This window comes from Tiliqua scincoides, chromosome 2 (assembly GCF_035046505.1).
Source record: "Tiliqua scincoides isolate rTilSci1 chromosome 2, rTilSci1.hap2, whole genome shotgun sequence".
Lineage (NCBI taxonomy): Eukaryota > Metazoa > Chordata > Lepidosauria > Squamata > Scincidae > Tiliqua > Tiliqua scincoides.
The window spans coordinates 185,679,935-185,699,474 of record NC_089822.1 but is presented as its reverse complement, the minus strand read 5'-3'; positions in this window follow the sequence as shown (position 1 = coordinate 185,699,474).

The following is a 19,540-nucleotide window of genomic DNA, read 5'->3' as shown; positions in this document are numbered from 1 at the left end:
TGCCAGGCCCTTTCCTTAGGATGCACCGGGTTGGTGAATAATGATGGAAGGACCAGCTCCTGGGCTTATGGAAAAGCAAATTTACCTTCAGCATGGAAGATGGGCCTGACCTGAGCTGTGGGAAAGTTGCTCCTTTGAGCATAGCAAAGGAGCTCACTTCTTAGTGATACAGGGGAGTAGCCAGCCCTCATCTCTGGAGATAGCTGTTCCAAGAATGGTTGTTTGGCCAAGGCCACCTTGATTAGGAATTCCAACTGCAGTTTTTCAGGTTGGGAGGGGGACCTATCACCATGTGGGAGTAGTTGGGAATCATGTAGCCTCTGGAAAGCTTGGCTGGTTTCTGTTTCGCTACTAGATTCATTATAAGAAACAACTGTTGGCAACCTTCAGTCTCGAAAGACTATGGTATCGTGCTCTGAATGGTGGTTCTAGAACAGCATCTAGTGTGGCTGAAAAGGCCGATTCAGGAGTGACAATCCCTTCTACACTGGGAGCAAGTGCAGTCTGTCCCTGGTCTGTCTCCCTGGCTATGGGCCTTCCTTCTTTGCCTCTTTGCCTCAGACTGTTGGCCAAGTGTCTCTTCAAACTGGGAAAGGCCATGCTGCACAGCCTGCCTCCAAGCGGGACGCTCAGAGGCCAGGGTTTCCCCCCTGTTGAGGTTCACTCCTAAGGCCTTCAGATCCCTCTTGCAGTTGTCCTTGTATCGCAGCTGTGGTCTACCTGTAGGGTGCTTTCCTTGCACGAGTTCTCCACAGAGGAGATCCTTTGGGATCCGGCCATCATCCATTCTCACAACATGACCAAGTCAACGCAGGCGTCTCTGTTTCAGCAGTGCATACATGCTAGGGATTCCAGCACGTTCCAGGACTGTGTTGTTTGGAACTTTGTCCTGCCAGGTGATGCCGAGAATGCGCTGGAGGCAGTGCATGTGGAAAGCGTTCAGTTTCCTCTCCTGTTGTGAGCGGAGAGTCCATGACTCGCTGCAGTACAGAAGTGTACTCAGGACGCAAGCTCTGTAGACCTGGATCTTGGTATGTTCTGTCAGCTTCTTGTTGGACCAGACTCTCTTTGTGAGTCTGGAAAACGTGATAGCTGCTTTACCGATGCGTTTGTTTAGCTCGGTATCAAGAGAAAGAGTGTTGGAGATCGTTGAGCCAAGGTACACAAAGTCCAGTTCATGCGCAGAGATTGTAATGCAGGAAGGTGAGAACACATCCTGAACCATGACCTGTGTTTTCTTCAGGCTGATTGTCAGTCCAAAATCTTGGCAGGCCTTGCTAAAATGATCCATGAGCTGCTGGAGATCTTTGGCAGAGTGGGTGGTGACAGCTGCATCGTCGGCAAAGAGGAAGTCACACAGACATTTCAGCTGGACTTTGGACTTTGCTCTCAGTCTGGAGAGGTTGAAGAGCTTTCCGTCTGTATAAGAAACACCTTTTGGAAAATTCCTTTGTCTTAGTTCTTCTCTGGCCTGTGTGGCCTGAGCTTAGACCACTGATGGATCACCCTGACTGCAGCAGGGCCAGCTGATGAATTAATGGACTGAGATTTATGAATGTAAGACTTCGGTGAGTGATAGCATTAGTGTTAGGAGTTAGCTTCTATTATTTTGATGTGTATTCTATGCTCTCTTTAAATACCTAAATCTATGCCTAAGTGAAGTATCTGTCCTATGTTATCCCTATTCTTTAATAAATTCTGTTTACAGCTGTGTGGATTATTAGAATCATGAAAAGGGGGAACTGGTTGCGAATGTAATCCAGTAACTCGGTTTTATGATACCGTGATGTCCAGTAAAGTGTGCCTGGTTCCCGGTTTCAAGTCAAATGGGGACTCCGGCTGGAAGCCATGGCTGTTTGAGGGTAGTTGCCAAATTGACCTGTTTGGTATGGTCTGTAAGCTCCCTGCATTGAGAGAGCAATAGGCAATAATTGGAAGCTGATGGGGCTAATTAGAGGGTTGATGGGTTTACAGCCCAGCTAATTACTTGGCTAGGGAGGAGCTTCTAATGCTTGACTATCCCAATACAGATTCTGAGAGACCTGGAACATAAATATAAATGTAATGTTGGTTAAACTTAATACACAGCCGAAACCGTGACAAAAAAAAATATTTGAGATTTGCATATGTTGCTTGATGTTTTTTCAAAATCCATTCCCCCTCTTCCTCTGCAAATCAATTTTGCCCTCTGCTCCCCCCAATCCTTTTTCAAAATCCATTTTCTCCTCTTCCTGTGCAAGTCAATTCTGCTTTTTGCTCCCCTCCTCCTTCCACCCCCACCCACTTATTGTATTCAATCATAGGTTCTCCATGTATTTATTTATTTTCCAGCCCTCAACACTTGTGCCGAAAGTTTGGAGACGCCTGCCTCATGGGTTTGAGAAAGGTAGTGCAACTTCTGCTGGGCTGCTCCATTCCTGTAAGAGAAAGAGAAGTGGAATTCAGTTTTGCAAGGCGCCTTTACACCATAGTGGCTGGGGACTCGTCCCAGCTATGACAACCAGACTGACAATTGTGTAGCCATCTTAACAGTCAAGTCTATGCATGTCTGCTCTGAAGTGAGTCCCATTGAGTTCAATGGGTCTTACTCCCAGCTAAGTGTGCACACGACTGCAACCTTAGAGATGGAAGAATGACTCTTGATTGTAAGAGTCATTTGGTGCAAGGCAAATTCACATCAAACCTCAGGACTCAGCCTAAATTCTGGGGCGGTTCTAACTGCTAACAGTCTGTAATGTATGCATGTTTTGTTTTGGTATCTAGTATGTTAAGCTATCTTGTGACCTTTGTTACTTGCCGCTGGAACCCTTTTTCTCTATTAGGAATTTAGGCAGGTGGAACAGAAGCAGCAGCAGCCAAATGTTGATGGCATCCTGGCCCCTTAAGGGCCTCCTGGAGGAGAATAGATAAAAGACAGGTATGACTATCTCCTCTTGCCCAGACTTGCTTATTTGCTTTATTTATTTGAGAAATTTATATCCCACCTTTCCCATGCCAAAGCAAATGAACCCTGCTAGCTTCACGGAAGTGGTGGCAGAAGGGCCTATTTGCCCCTCTGTGCAGCATGAGTTGGTTCCAGGCTGCCATGTTACCTACTGCAACTTTCTGGTTATGCCTATTTCAACACTTGCAGAGCTTTCTAATCTATCTTTATCACTCTGAGCAGACTTTTCAGTCAGTTCCATCACTCCATCATAAACTGAGCCATTCTGCTTTGAAATACTCATATCATATGCAGTCTTTGTGCTGGAGAGAGATCTACTGCTATGTTAAATTTGGAATCTAAATGCTGTTACCAAATGAACCTGCAAAAACTTGCAAATGACTTTTGTGCTTGAATGGCCTGTGAAAAACCAGGATTTTACTACAGGAGACAAAGCAGTGTCAATCTATTATATTAAGAAGAAAATTATTCCATTTCTTCTACTTAAAAGGATGCATCTGCTACCTATATTTATACCCATTTTACTGGTTACAGAATAATTCAAATAGTTAAAAAGAAAACTTGAAATCTTGGTCAAATTTACCCCATTAGCATCTGTATTGCTCGACCAAAAAAAGGAAAACAAAATGGACAAATGAGTGTGGAGATACATTTATTTTAAAACAAAATGCAGGCATGTGTTTTCCAATCTTTTCCTTTTATCCCTAAAATTTAACTTTGTTATTTGGTTAAAGGAACCTAAGGAATGGCTTTAATTAAATTACAACCTCAACCTACCCTGGAGCAGGCATGCTGGTGGGCCTGCCCCGCATCCAAGGCAGGCTTGGGGCCAAAAACAGCTCAGCCAGGTACAAGGAGAATCACTTCCCCATACCCCAGGTACAGTGGCAGTTGCCCCAATGGGGCTACTTGGATCTGGGTTACTCGGATCTGCACCACCTAGAGAGATGGCGTAGATCTGAGCAGCCCGGAGCTGCCCCAGGCTGCACAGGAACCGGGATAGGATCCTGCATAAGCCCCACCCCTGCTGTACCCTCACTAGCCCACGGGCCCATCCACCACTTGCATTCCCCTTGCCCCCAACGCCTCCCTCTCTCCCTCCCTGCACCCTTGGTCTGCTAAGGCCTCACTAATCCTGGTAAAGCAAAATAAAGGCCCTCAACTGATTCCAGGGTGAGACTCCTAGGATAGGATTATATACCTTCATTATGTTTGTAATGTGTATGTCTGTCAGTAGCATTGCTAGAGCTGTGCAAAATGGTAAGTATTGCAGGCTCCTGAACACAAGTGTAAGCTGTCCCTTTCACTGGCCCTCCAAGACATTCGGGCAGCAATAGCTGCCCCTTGCTGCCTGAATGGCTCTGATGGTGAGAGGGAGGGGCTGCTTACAATCGTGTTTGGGAGCCTGCAATACTTACCGTTTTGCACCACTCTACACTATTGATACAAGTTCAGCACTACAGCAATCCTGTTTGCAGAACCTCACAGGATTGAGTTGATGCTCTTTTGCAAATTATTTGAGTTTGCTATATAAGAGGTATTGGATGTTGTCTAAGTGATATAAAAACTTGTGGCTGCTCAAGAGCTGCCACAGAATCAAGGAGCCCTATTGTAAGAAGTTGATATGGGTGGTCAAGAGAGACTATGAGGAACACATGGCCAGCAGCATTAAGGGGAATAATAAAAGCTTCTTCAAATATGTTAGAAGCAGGAAACCCGCCAGAGAAGCGGTTAGCCCTCTGGATGGTGAGGGAGGGAAAGGGGAGATAAAAGGAGACTTTGAGATGGCAGAGAAATTAAATGAATTCTTTGCATCTGTCTTCATGGCAGAAGACCTCAGGCAGATACCGCTGCCCGAACGGCCCCTCCTGACCAAGGAATTAAGTCAGATAGAGGTTAAAAGAGAAGATGTTTCAGACCTCATTGATAAATTAAAGATCAATAAGTCACTGGGCCCTGATGGCATCCACCCAAGAGTTACTAAGGAATCTAAGAATGAAGTTGATGATCTCTTGACTAAAATATGCACCTTGTCCCTCAAAACGGCCACAGTGCCAGAGGATTGGAGGATAGCAAATGTCACGCCTATCTTTAAAAAGGAAAGGGAGGGACCCGGGAAACTATAGGCTGGTCAGCCTTACATCTATACCAGGTAAGATGGTGGAATGCCTCATCAAAGAGAATCTCAAAACACATAGACGAATAAACCTTGCTGAGGGAGAATCAGCATGGCTTCTGTAAGGGTAAGTCTTCCCTCACAAACCTTTTAGAATTCTTTGAAAAGGTCAACAGGCATGTGGATGCGGGAGAACCTATAGACATTATATATCTGGACTTTCAGAAGGCATTCGACACCGTCCCTCACCAAAGGCTACTGAAAAAACTCCACAGTCAGGAAATTAGAGGGCAAGTCCTCTCCTGGACTGAGACCTGGTTGAAGATCAGGAAATAGATAGGGGGTGTCAATGGCCAATTTTCACAATGGAGAGAGGTGAAAAGCGGTGTGCCCCAAGGAACTGTCCTGGGACTGGTGCTCTTCAACCTCTTCATAAATGACCTGGAGACAGGGGTGAGCAGTGAGGTTGCTAAGTTTGCAGACGACAGCTAACTTTTCTGAGTGGTGAAGACCAGAAGTGATTGTGAGGAGCTCCAGAAGGATCTCTCCAGACTGGCAGAATGGGCAGCAAAATGGCAGATGCTTTTCAATGTAAGTAAGTGCAAAGTCATGCACATTGGGGCAAAAAAATCAAAACTTTAGATATAGGCTGATGGGTTCTGAGCTGTCTGCGACAGATCAGGAGAGAGATCTTGGGGTGGTGGTGGACAGCTCAATGAAAGTGTTGACCCAATATGCAGCAGTAGTGAACAAGGCCAATTCTATGCTTGGGATCATTAGAAAAGGTATTGAGAAAAAAACGGCTAATATTATAATACTGTTGTACAAATCGATGGTAAGGCCACACCTGGAGTATTGCATCCAGTTCTGGTCACCACATCTCAAAAGGACATGGTGGAAATGGAAAAGGTGCAAAAGAGCGACTAAAATGATTACTGGGCTGGGGCACCTTCCTTATGAGGAAAGGCTACGGTGTTTGGGCCTCTTCAGCCTAGAAAAGAGACGCCTGAGGGGGGACATGATTGAGACATACAAAATTATGCATGGGAAGGATAAAGTGGATAGTGAGATGCCCTTTACACTCTCACATAACACCAGAACCAGGGGACATCCACTAAAATTGAGCGTTGGGAGAGTTAGGACAGACAAAAGAAAATATTTCTTTACTCAGCGTGTGGTTGGTCTGTGGAACTCCTTACCACAGGATATGGTGATGGCATCTGGCCTGGATGCCTTTAAAAGGGGAGGAAATTAAAAGTAGTTTCCTCTTTGGGGGGAAGCAGAGTAGCTTAAGCAGCAGACCCCACCCCCCACGGTGTGCGCCATCCTAACAGGTCGGTGGTCAGAGGACAAGAGGAAGTGCTCAGAGAAGAAGGGAAGGATAAAGGTTTGGGGCCACACCCCACAAGGATTGGAGAGAGAACAGGCAGAAAGGTCAGAGTCATTGGCCATAACTTGACCCCTTCTGGACAGCATCCTGCCCCCTCTGGAGTTGCATCAACTCCAACAGATTGGACAAATTTCTGGAGGAAAAATCCATTATGGGTTACAAGCCATGATGCGTATGTGCAAGCTCCTGATTTTAGAAATGGGCTATGTCAGAATGCCAGATGCAAGGGAGGGCACCAGGTTGAAGTCTCTTGTTATCTGGTGTGCTCCCTGGGGCATTTGGTGGGCTGCTGTGAGATACAGGAAGCTGGACTAGATGGGCCTATGGCCTGACCCAGTGGGGCTGTTCTTATGTTCTTATTACTGGGGAAAGGGGGAATGGAGAAGGGAACAAAAATCCCCTTCTGCCGAGGAGACAGCGGTAGCTGCCTGGGGCTCCATTTTGCCACCACAGCAGCCCCACGCTCAAGACACCTCAGGACTGGGCTGTTTGACATCTGAGTCATGGCCCATCCCTGCCTCCTCTGTGGTGGAGCTACTCGGCCTAGTTTCAAAAGTTTTGTTTTCAAAAAAGTTCTTATAAGAATTGCAAGACTCTCCACAAGGTTCCATACACCACAACTTACATGGGACTACCCATTTCATTCTTATGATAATCATGTGAGGTAGGAATGCTGAGACATAATGACCTGTTGAAAGCCATCCAGTGAACATCATAGCTGAGTTGAGATTTGAGCTCGCACATCTTGAGCATCTATTTATTATTTTCCTCTTCAGCACTAAACCATAGTACTAACTACACTGAACTCCATCAGTTCAATATAGGATACATAGCCCAATAAAATTACAATCCTAAACGCATAAATTTGTCCAAGCATTTCCATGGGGATTTATTTGAAGTTAAATATGCACAGGATTGCAGGCTTAATTTATATTCCTGAATCTTTTTCAGGCATTCAAAAGTGGAGTAGTATGCATGAGGGCTGTTTTCAGACATTATAATGAACACTCCTAGGCCAGAGGTGGATCCAGTTGCCAAGATACCACTCGGACATAGTCATTGTTACTCCTGACTACCTGAAAAGAGATCTAACCATTATGATCCAGCTTGGACAACACAGCCCAACTAGCCTGCCAAGTCACAAAGGAGGAAATGCCCAAGCATGTGTATCCTTACAAATTCTGTCCTATCCCATAATCACATTTGAAGTGTCACCTATAGGGGTAGTGTGTAGATCGGGGAAATAGGTTAAACAACCAGATCAGGCAGAACTCGTCACTTCCATTTCCTGATAACCCCTCACACAGTTCTTTAGACAACATCACAAGGGGGATTGTAACATCCACCCACTTTAATCACATGTAGGAAAATTCACTGTTAATGATAACCAGAAAGGAACTCCTGCAAAATCCTTCCCCTTTCTTTTTATTTTATTTATTTAAAGAATTTATATCCCACCTTTCTCCCACACACTAGAGCAGGGGTGTCCAAAGTTTTTGGCAGGAGGGCCACATCGTCTCTCTGACACTGTGTTGGGGGCCGGGGGGAAAAAAGAATTGATTTACATTTAAAATTTGAATAAATTTACATAAGTTTACATAAATGAATATATTAAAGATGAGCTTATATGAATGAATGAAGGTCTTGCAATAGCTCAAGGCCTATAAAAGGCCTTGCACAAATCAAGGTTGGCCTTTCCTTTGCTGCCGCTACTGCATCACAGATGTGAAACAGCAAGCAGTGGAGGGAGCCCTCATCCCACAGCTCACGCAAGAGGTCAAACAGTCGCCCTCATGCTGAGAGCAGTTGCGTCGGGCCAGTGTGGGCTCCAACAAATATCCAGAGGGCCGGAGGCTCATTGGAGACTGGGGGCTCCCTGAGGGCCGCATTGAGAGGCCTCAAGGGCCACAAATGGCCACAGGGTCAGGGTTTGGGCACCCCTACACTAGAGGCACCCAAGGTGGCCTTTCTTCCTCCCTATGGTCTCCTTTCTTAACCACCAGTACCAACCATACATTAAAAACCTTTCCACTGAAACCTGCTAGACGTGAAAATTACAATGTCTTCTTGACCATCTAGAACAGGGTTTTCAAACTCATTTCATACAGAGAGCCGAATAGCATTTATGATGCCTGCTAAAGGCCGGGAGTGATGTCATTAGGCAGCAAGCAAATTAAACAGGTCACAACCAAAAATAAGCACTTTTTCTGACTTAAGAACTCATTAGCTTCAAATGACAAAAGAGGAAATATGCAAATCTTGATCATATTTCAAGATATGGAAGAGCACAATTTTCATGTGGGCTGCCCTTTCAGCAGAAACTCCTCACCACAGCTCAGCAGCCGAGAGCCTGAGGGTCAGATAAAGTCTCTGCGGGTCGCATCCGGCCCCCTGGACCTTATGTTTGACACCCCTGATCTAGAACAGTTCGAGCACATTCAATGCTCCACAGTTCTGTCACCTTTGAGTAGCTGGCACAGATTTCTATGACAGACAGAACTCTGCCTTGTATCTACCTCAACACAGACTGTCAGTTTTAAGACCTATAAAATGTATCCATTTTCTCATAGACATCTCCTCTCAGCATTAACCTTTAAGCTGGAGTTCTGTTTAGTTCTCTCTGAATCTTCTTTCTTCTCAGGAGTAGAAACATCAGGATTTCCTCTCAACGTACCATTTAACTACTTTTCAGCCCAATCCTAAGCTCGGTGGCGCACAGGGCTCCAACAGCCCTGAAACGGCTACTGCTGGATCCTATGAGTGCCAGGCTAGCACTGGAAGTCTCCTCAGGGTTAAGAGAGTGTTTACTCCCTTATCCTGGTAACGCAGCTGCAGTGCCAATGGGTCTCCTAAGATCTGCACATTTGAGTGGGTGCAGAGCTAAGAAGACCCGAGGCAGGCTGCCCGGGCTGGGAGGGTGGTTAGGATTTGGCGGCAGAGGCTGTCACCATCTCCGCCCCCTTGGGCCTGATCCTCCCCTCTCTCCACCCAATTCTACCCACACACCACTCCCCCCTGCCCCAAGAAATCTTACTTCTGGCTGGTGCGGGAGGAGCGCTAGTCAGTCATCTATGCAGCGCTGAGGTGCAGGCGTCAACTGGTGTTGGCCCAGCACCAGTGGCCCCTCCTTCCTGGATGCCACAGATGTGCCTTACAACACATTTGCGACACCAAGCTGGAGCTCAGCACTGGTGCAAGAACCAAGTAGGATTGGGCCCTTAAAGTAGCATTTAATTGAAATGAGGGCTGGTTGGAACATTTTAACCTCCCACCCAACAGAGTTTTGGTGGGGCAGGATGGAACTGCAGGTGGGCAGGAGAAATCTGTGCACACATTCCCCAGTCAGTCAGGTGCCGGCAGTCATCTGCACCTGTCCCTTGACTTGAAAGCAGGTCATTTCTAAATAAGCTTGTTTTGGATTAGGTTGGAAACTTTTATTTATACATATCAAATTGGAAGTTATTAAACACGGCTGTGCTATCCCTGTTGGAAGTTATCTCCAAGGAAATAATCATCTGAGTTAACATTGACTGACTGATGCACCGAATTTATCCCTGTAAAGGTTTTGCTGTACAGGTTGCCTAGCAATCAGCATATACCACTTTTTGACACATGAAGTTGGCTTCATTCCATGTGTTTATTCTCTCCTGAAACACTCATTGCGGAGGATTTGGAAATGTATTATACATACACCCAGGGAGAGTGGTGTGCATTCATCTCAGCAGATGTATTGTTTTAACAAGCTGCTTAGTCTGTCAGGACTGGCAGCATTGAAAGCAGGCCACACAGCACAATGCTTCACAGGGTTGGAATGACGTAATATGCGCCATCTCCCAGATCACTTTAAACAAAACTGCTCAGTTGATGATTACATTTAATCTTGGCACATGATGGGGATTACAGACTATCAAATCTTCCCACACTGAAAACATGCAGGTATTTTAGTACCTCCTTTATTTTTCATTCTGTTTTGTATAACAGTAATTTTGCTATTAGAAAGTAGTTATTCAGTTCTTTAGAAGGATTCAAGGTGCAATTTTCTTTCCTCCATCTTTCATTTGAGATGCCAGACAATCTCTGATAAAATGGCTCTAGCAAAGCTAACTGGGGGGGGGGGGAATCACAACTCAGTGGTAGAGCATATATTTTGCATACTGAAGGTCCCAGTTTCAAATACTAGCACTTGCAGGTAGGAGTGGGAAAGGGCTCCCTGCCTGAAATCCTGGGACGTTATTATAAGACAGTGATTTGCCTTATATTTACCTCTTGGAGGGGTGGGGAATGGCTGCAACATCTGAAGTACAAATGGGTTCTCTGGTACGCTTTTGGCCTTGAGCACTGCACAGAAACCGACATTACACCACTCTGATCACATTACAGACAACTGAGTCAAAAAAGAGAGTTTCTCCCTCTTCTTATATTGGATACCTGTCCATTTCATCCCATTAATTAATTACAAGAGACTGCAAAAGAGTCGAACTGAAGATGAAGAGAGTCAAGTTGAAGATGAAACCCCAAAAACTGGTTCAGAAAAAGTCTTCCAGTGAACCATAATAGAACCTAAAATACCATGATTGCCTTGAACCTGAAGTAGAACTGAACCCCCAAACACAAACAGCGGTACCCAGGTCAATAATAAATGAATAACTAAATGAAACAAAGATAACTACTAATAATAAATAACAAATGAGAAATAATAAATGACATAAAGATAACTGGATATTCTGGAGATATTCTGGAGGGGTGGTTAGGGCTCCTCTCTGGTCCAGCTATATTTGGAGAAGGTATATTGCTCAGTGAGTCACTTGAAAAGAAGCAGCAGCATGGGAGGGATTTACAGGCAGGACTTCTGGGGTTCAGAGGAATGCCCACTTTCAGGCTGTTTTCCAGAAAAAAGGCCTCAGTGTTCAGTTCTTGAACTGAGGCTGCTGGAAGCATCTTTAGCGCTTCAAGTTAGTGCCTGAACCAAAACTGAACTAGAGAGTTTTTTAAAAATGTAGATGAATCTGGCCCAGACCCACATTTTTAATGGTTTAACTCTCAGGAGGACATAGTGTATTCACTACAGTTATGTGACTTACACATATACTGGGTGCAGAATACAGCTTTCCGAGTCTCAGAGTCAATCAAGATTGACTCAACCATTCGGATTGTTCCTTTTAAGTTGCACAGCCACGTGGCAGCTCAAAACCAAGCCAAGCTGAGCTCCACGTAGCTCAGAGCTAAGCATTCCTGGAAGTCCAGCAACGATAGATGACATCATTGACATGTGGCCAGAAACACCACCAAGCTGATGCGCAGCTGGTGCAAACAAGAAAGCAGGAAAGTGGTCTTCTGGAAGCGAGGTGGTGCTTTGCCTCGCTTCCTTGTTCCAGCTCTGCTTCTATTTCAAAACAGAATGGCAGAACGAGGAAGAAAAACAAGGTAAACACATTACTTCCAAGCCAATTTCATACTAACAAACACTGTAGACCGAGCATCAGAACTGCCACTGAATATCCCTCTCTGATATTAATACGATGCACTTTTAAGTTTCTCCATGCTGCCAGATGCCTTTGCAATACTTTCAGCCAAATCTAAAACGTGCCACAGGGAAGGCTTTGGGGGTGAAATTCAGACATATCACTTTCAAGCACACTTACAAATCCTCCAGGAAAGCAGGATGTTCATAAGAATTGACAGATTTATGCAGCCAAAGCACTTACAAATGGACAAAGCTTTGTTCAAAGCACAGCTTAGGATTCTGGCATCTAAAATATTTGACATCAGGTATGCTGTTATATCACAGCAGTACACAGAGATGTTTAGGTGCATCGGACAAAAAGAAGCAATGAAGGAATAAATGGGAAGAGTCACCCAACTATAGAGGTGCTTAATCAAAAAGAGAAGCCTGAGAAAAGAAGGCATTCAAAAGATATTCAATCCCACTCAAACCTCTTGGATAAGAGTTGTGTGTTCCTGTTCAAAGAGACAGACTACAACAAAGCTAGCACATTTTCTTCAAAATTTGCAGGACACCAGGGGACCATGGGATTTTTCTTGCCAAAGCTCACTCACTACAGGTAACCTTGTTTCTATCTGGTGTGCTCCCTGGGGCATTTGGTGGGCCACTGTGAGATACAGGAAGCTGTACTAGATGGGCTTATGGCCTGATCCAGTGGGGCAGTTCTTATGTTCTTGATGCCATATGGGTTTCTGAGTGTTTCTAAAAAAAGCCCAATGAACTCAGAATTGTTCCGCATACATAAGAAAGATCCTGTTTTCAAGAAGATCCTCTCATGTAGTTGCATCTCTCTCTTTTCTCTCCTGTGGCTACTTGTTCCTATAAAATATATTAATTCTCCTTCCATAGACCACCTGTGTGTTCCCATACAGACGTAATTAAAAACAAAAACAATATCTTATTCCAAATCCATATACATTCACTTCAAATATTTACTTCAAATATTGACTATGTAAACAATAAGCTCACCAAATGCACCCTTTAAACTCCCAAGTTCAAGATGCAAGTGGGATCCTGATTTATGCACAGGGCAAACGTATGGGTTTGTTCAACATAAACAGTGTTACCCCCATCCCTGCAGATGCCAGTTTCATGGATGCAGATCCCAGGTCACTTGAAGCCTGATCTCATATAATCAGCTTCCATAAAGCTGGGAGAATGTCTAAAGGACACTTAAAATGGCATTCAGACAATGTACCCCAAAAGACAAGAGATCTGTATCCTGTTGCCACTCCCATGCAGAGACAGACTACCTCTAAAACCCAGAGGTTGCATGAAATCATCAAGATTGTAACATGTGATGGGCTTAGAGTAGATGTTGTTGGCAACCTTCAGTCTCGAAAGACTATGGTATCGCGCTCTGAATGGTGGTTCTGGAACAGCGTCTAGTGTGGCTGAAAAGGCCAATTTGGGAGTAACAATCCCTTCCACACTGGGAGCAAGTGCAGTCTGTCCCTGGTCTGTCTCCCTGGCTATGGGCCTTCCTTCTTTGCCTCTTTGCCTCAGACTGTTGGCCAAGTGTCTCTTCAAACTGGGAAAGGCCATGCTGCACAGCCTGCCTCCAAGCGGGACGCTCAGAGGCCAGGGTTTCCCACTTGTTGAGGTCCACTCCTAAGGCCTTCAGATCCCTCTTGCAGATGTCCTTGTATCGCAGCTGTGGTCTACCTGTAGGGCGCTTTCCTTGCACAAGTCCTCCATAGAGGAGATCCTTTGGGATCCAGCCATCATCCATTCTCACGACATGACCGAGCCAATGCAGGCGTCTCTGTTTCAGCAGTGCATACATGCCAGGACTGTGTTGTTTGGAACTTTGTCCTGCCAGGTGATGCCAAGAATGCGTCGGAGGCAGCGCATGTGGAAAGCGTTCAGTTTCCTCTCCTGTTGTGAGTGAAGAGTTCATGACTCGCTGCAGTACAGAAGTGTACTCAGGACACAAGCTCTGTAGACCTGGATCTTGGTATGTTCCGTCAGCTTCTTGTTGGACCAGACTCTCTTTGTGAGTCTGGAAAACATGATAGCTGCTTTACCGATGCATTTGTTTAGCTCGGTATCAAGAGAAAGAGTGTTGGAGATCGTTGAGCCAAGGTACACAAAGTCCAGTTCATGCGCAGAGATTGTAATGCAGGGAGGTGAGAACACATCCTGAACCATGACCTGTGTTTTCTTCAGGCTGATTGTCAGTCCAAAATCTTGGCAGGCCTTGCTAAAACGATCCATGAGCTGCTGGAGATCTTTGGCAGAGTGGGTAGTGACTGCTGCATCATCGGCAAAGAGGAAGTCACGCAGACATTTCAGCTGGACTTTGGACTTTGCTCTCAGTCTGGAGAGGTTGAAGAGCTTTCCATCTGATCTGTTCTGGAGATAGATGCCTTCTGTTGCAGTTCCAAAGTCATGCTTCAGCAGAACAGTGAAGAAAATCCCAAACAAGGTTGGTGTAAGAACACAGCCCTGCTTCACACCGCTTCGGATGTCAAAGGGGTCTGATATGGAGCCATCGAAGACAACAGTGCCCTTCATGTCCTTGTGGAAGGATCTGATGATGCTGAGGAGCCTGGGTGGACATCCAATCTTGGGGAGAATCTTGAAGAGGCCATCCCTGCTGACCAGGCTGAAGGCCTTTGTGAGATCTATGAAGGCTACAGACATTAGAATAGACTATAACTATATTCTGGTGCATCTAGTTACATGTGAGTATTTTTTAAAAAATATTGTTAGAGTTGAATTGGGGTTTAGGGCGTAATCCTAACCCACTTTCCAACACTGACATTAGGGCAATGCAGCTCCAAGGTAAGGCAATAAACACTCCCTTACTTTGATGAGGCCTCCATGAGTGCCACCCAACTGCAGGATGCAGCACATGCCCCATTGGCACTGCTATGCCAGTGGGTTATGATTTGGGCCATAGTTGATTACTTTCTCACCAACTCTGTTGGATAAGCAAGCTTGGTCTTTGTGATCTGAAACTGCTACTCCAGGGAGACTGCATGCATTCCTGAATGTGTGAATGCAGCCTAAGAAGAACATTCTCATTCCTCAGTCATTTTTTTAAAGACAGAATTTGATAGCAAAATAACTGAACTGAACTGATAGCAAAATAACTGAACCCAGCCCTAAGAAACTTTGTCAGTGAAATGAACATTCTTTTGGATTTTCTTGGAATTTCTCAAATTTTGGTCCAATTAAAAATAAACACCCAAGTTTGTTTCAAATGACACTTGTGACAATTCAGTGGCAAGTCTAATTTTGTCATTGATAATAAGTCATACAACGTGAAAAGAACTCAGAATAGCACTATCTCATAACATATGCAATTCAGTCAGGCTGGACAGAAGGCTAGATTCTCAGTTTGGTTGCATCGTTGTCTGATTCACACTAAATCAAACTATGCTACAATACAGATTAAATGAGTTGGTTGGACAATGTCATGTTCATGTAGTTACAGACAAAGACGTCGTTATAAGTAATTTCTGCCCAATGTTGCATATATACAACAGGGACCAAATGTGTACACCTGTCGGCCAGGCAAAAATGGGTTAATAATGCCCATTCCAATAACTAGATTATTATATTTAAAACATGTCAATTAACATGGTTTTGCAGCTATACATCCTCAAGCTGACATTATTCCACCAAAATTTAGTTTCTTGAAAATTGTAGAGCATATTTACGCAATGTTTATAAGAAGGAAATTCAGCTATCTCCGGCCTACCCTGACTTTTTGTACCCTTCACCAGTTTGATCTTATGGGTGACAGTGTGTGCTGAACCTCGGCTGAAACTGTGGCTGTAAGCAGAGAAAACAGGTCACCACACCACTGCAAAACTCCCCAAAGCACATTTATCATTGGTGTGGTGACCTGCTTTCTGTGGTGGTGCTGCTAAAGCAAACAGAAAACTGCTTTGCCACAGATACATTAATCACAAGCACAGTAACCCATATCCCACCGCTCCAAATTCTATGAATTGTCCCCTTGCAGTGTTTGAACCAAAAGTCCAATGCACCAATGTGAAAAAAATCATCACTTTCAGAAAAAAAAAAGAAATGAAATGCTGAGCACATAGCACAATGAGGAAACAAATCACATACAGTGCCTTCTGCTGCCAAAGCCGCTCTCTCCTGTTTTATATGTAAACATTGTTAGTCTGGAATATGTTCAGACCCTGAACGGGACAAGAGGATAGGGAAGTGCGCTGAAGTGCAAAACGATGATACTTGTTAATTCATTCATGGTACAAGTATATTTTAATTATTTTGGATCCTTGGAGAAATAATCAGGCTCTGCAGGAAACAACAATTTGCACATAATCCCAGCCAAGACTCAGTATTTTCTCCCATGCTAAATATTATTGTGAAGTATCAGAAAGTCTTTCTCCCTCAAGGAGGAGGATTATGTCCAGGCACTCTTTAGAACTTCTGATTAATGCCTGAAAATTAGAAGCAGCAAATTAGCCCAGTTAATTGTGTCCTTTCTCTCTTGCCACCCTCTATAGATAAAGCACCCATTGGTCACCTGAAAGCACAGAGCAATTTACTGGTGCTTCACTGGCATCTCTTAGAACTATTCAATTTCCCCTGAGCAAGACAACCAACATGCAAAAGATTCCACACCTGAGCCAAGCTCTTCTCCTATGTTCTGTGCCCAAGAAATTGTGTACTAAGAGCAGTGGCATTCCTGGAGAGGGGGCAAAACACTAAGTTTTTTAGAGGAGCAGCAATGCCTGTGCAAAAGGCTTGCACAGCCACAACTTTACACAAGCGTTGCTGCTCCTGAAAAAACTTAAGTGTTTTGCCCCCACTCCAGAAACACCACTGGCCAAGAGCACATGAACTGTCAGATCAGCAGACAAACATTTCCTGGATTCTAGCAACCCTTCAGCAGAAAGTGTGTCTGCATGACTTGGATGGAGATTGGGATGTTTTACTAACAACTTTTAAAGAGTGAAAAATGTTGAGATGGGTTGTATCCTAAGCTGTGAGGCAATTATGTTTGCACAAGAGGGGGAGGTTTTTGTAGATTCCCCCCCCCCCCCAGCAGCCTTCCATGCTACATTACCATTCTGCTCCAGAGAGTCCCCCAGGAGCGGATTTTCTGTGGGACTTGCTGTGGGAAGAAAGATACAGGAAAATAATTCCCTTGACTCACTATCATTTGATATTTGATTTTCTCTGTAAACCGCTTTGTGAACTTTTTGTTGAAAAGCGGTATATAAATACTGTTGTTGTTGTTGTTGTTGTTGTTGATATTTAAAATGGTAATAACCAATCACAGGACCCACATGGAAGAGTTTATGTATTAGGGATCAGATTTATAGGGTGCCATCAGATTTATAGGGTCCTCTTCTATGAGACAGAGAAACACCTCTGCATAAATTCTGCCTAGTTTCAGATGTTGCAGTATCTCAGCTGTTTATTCATTTTGGTCACAAATGTATTTGTTCATACAACAGCTCTTGGAACTGGGACATGTTTATAACTTGATACATAATTCGGTTCATACAAACAATGCACTACACATTGCTTAAGCATTCTGAATGTATGAAACAGAAGAAACCTTTAGCCATCCCCCCGCCCCACCCCACCCCCACCCCACACAGTGCTGCAAGGCCACAAACAGAAACTGGTCTCATTATACACATGTGTGTGCTAAAGATATACATTGATATTGCGAAGTTCATCTGGACCCTACTGAACTTCAGTAGGATCCTTCAGCTTTTATCAATAGGAGTTCAAATTCCTAATCAGGAGCACTAGTTGTTGTCTGTGAATACACTGAACAAGCTCTCAAAATGACTGCCAAGTAACTCTCATCCCACACATCCTCATGCCTAGTATAATGTATGTGGCAGTGCAGGCTACTTCCTTCTCCACAAGTTCTTTGTGATTAATATCTGTTCAAGCAGCAATTGTTATGAGAAACTATAGCTTTTCACCAAGGTTTTTTTTTTCATAATGAAAACACAATTATTGCATACATCAAATACATTTGCATATAAAATTCAATTTTGTAACAAAAAAAATCCATTTAAATGAGCAGCTTAAATAAACAAAACCTTCACTGCAATGTGTGATGTTAATTTTCTAAACCAGAAACTGCTTATAAGTTTCAACATGAAAGTGCTTCTCCTAGTTGATAACAGGCAAAGAAAAAATTATTCACTCAGTCCATAGACAGATGAGTTTAAAACCACAAAGAGTAAATCTTTTGCAGTTGGCTAGACAGAAGCGTTTTGATCAATAAGGTTGTGTCCTTGTTGATTATGTGCATCACTCATTCTGAGACATAATCTATCCCAGCCCTACTTCACTTATATTAGAAGACAACTGGAAAACAGGAAAATGCAAATAGAAGGGCGAGCTTGCAGAGAGAGTCTGTACTCTGACTGAAAGCATTTCCATCCTCCATTTCACTCAGATAAACTAAAGGTCAATTCAAGACTGAGGTGCTAGATACCTTACCTGCAACTGCAAGACCTCAGATTCCAAATAAATATCACCACACCAAAGCTGAGCACCTCAAGGTAACATTTTGAAAACCCTGTTGTCTCTCCAAGGTGCTACATTTTGGCAAAACGTTTGATTTTTCCAAGTTTTCAGACAGATGACCCCTCCCCCCATGTGAAAATTGAGGTGGGGTGCTCTTGGCAGACAATTCTACCACCTTACACATTTGAATCAATTCCCAAAAACTAATGAGAAAAAAGATTCAGCAATGCTAATATGCCACAACATCAAAGGAGGATTGTTACTATGAAACAGGTTTCAGAATTCAATGGGAAATATCAAAGAGGTTCCTAATTGTAATTTGCTGCCTGTCTGTGTGTTTCCCCCCTCCCAAATCTACTGTGCATTAATGCAGGGAAAAATACACCCTACAGTCAGATGCTGCGAGTCTCATCAGAAATCATAGAAAAAAGACTTGACAAATGCATGTTGCAACAAAATACAGTCCTACTCAGATCATTAGAGTTTACAACCAAAAATGCAAACAGCCAAATTTGGCAGTGCTTATTAGTACTATTGGAAAACAACAGTAAGTTGGAAGAATATTGTACTTGCTGAGTCTCTCACAATCCATTGCTTAGTCTCTTTACCTGTTCAATGTGTTTTGATTTCAGTAGCATTATTAAACCCCAGCACTACCTAGATTTACTTAGAGCACATAAATCCAAGGTACCCTAAGGAAATTTAGTAGTTGGGATTGGAGCACTGGTGGCCACCAAGATCAGTAAGTCTTGATAGCTGACAACCCAACGTAGATAATGTATGTGGCCCAATAGCAGTCTGGGTGACAGTATCTGTTCCCACCCACACCTCAAAAATAGTGTGCAAAGCCTCACTTTTACAGTACTTACAGCCCATACTATGGGGCCTTTCCAACGGCAGAAATGGGGTTCCGCTGTCAGAAAGGCCACAGCAACACCATAAATGGAGCGCTGCTGCTGAGTGTATCAGACCCACTGGCACAAATGGCTGGCAGCAGTGTGTACCCGCCACCAATGAATCTGGTCCACAACAGCACAGGTAAGATGGCGGCAGGGGTGGGCAGTTTGGAGGAGGTTCAGGACAACAGGGAGTAGGGGGCAGCTC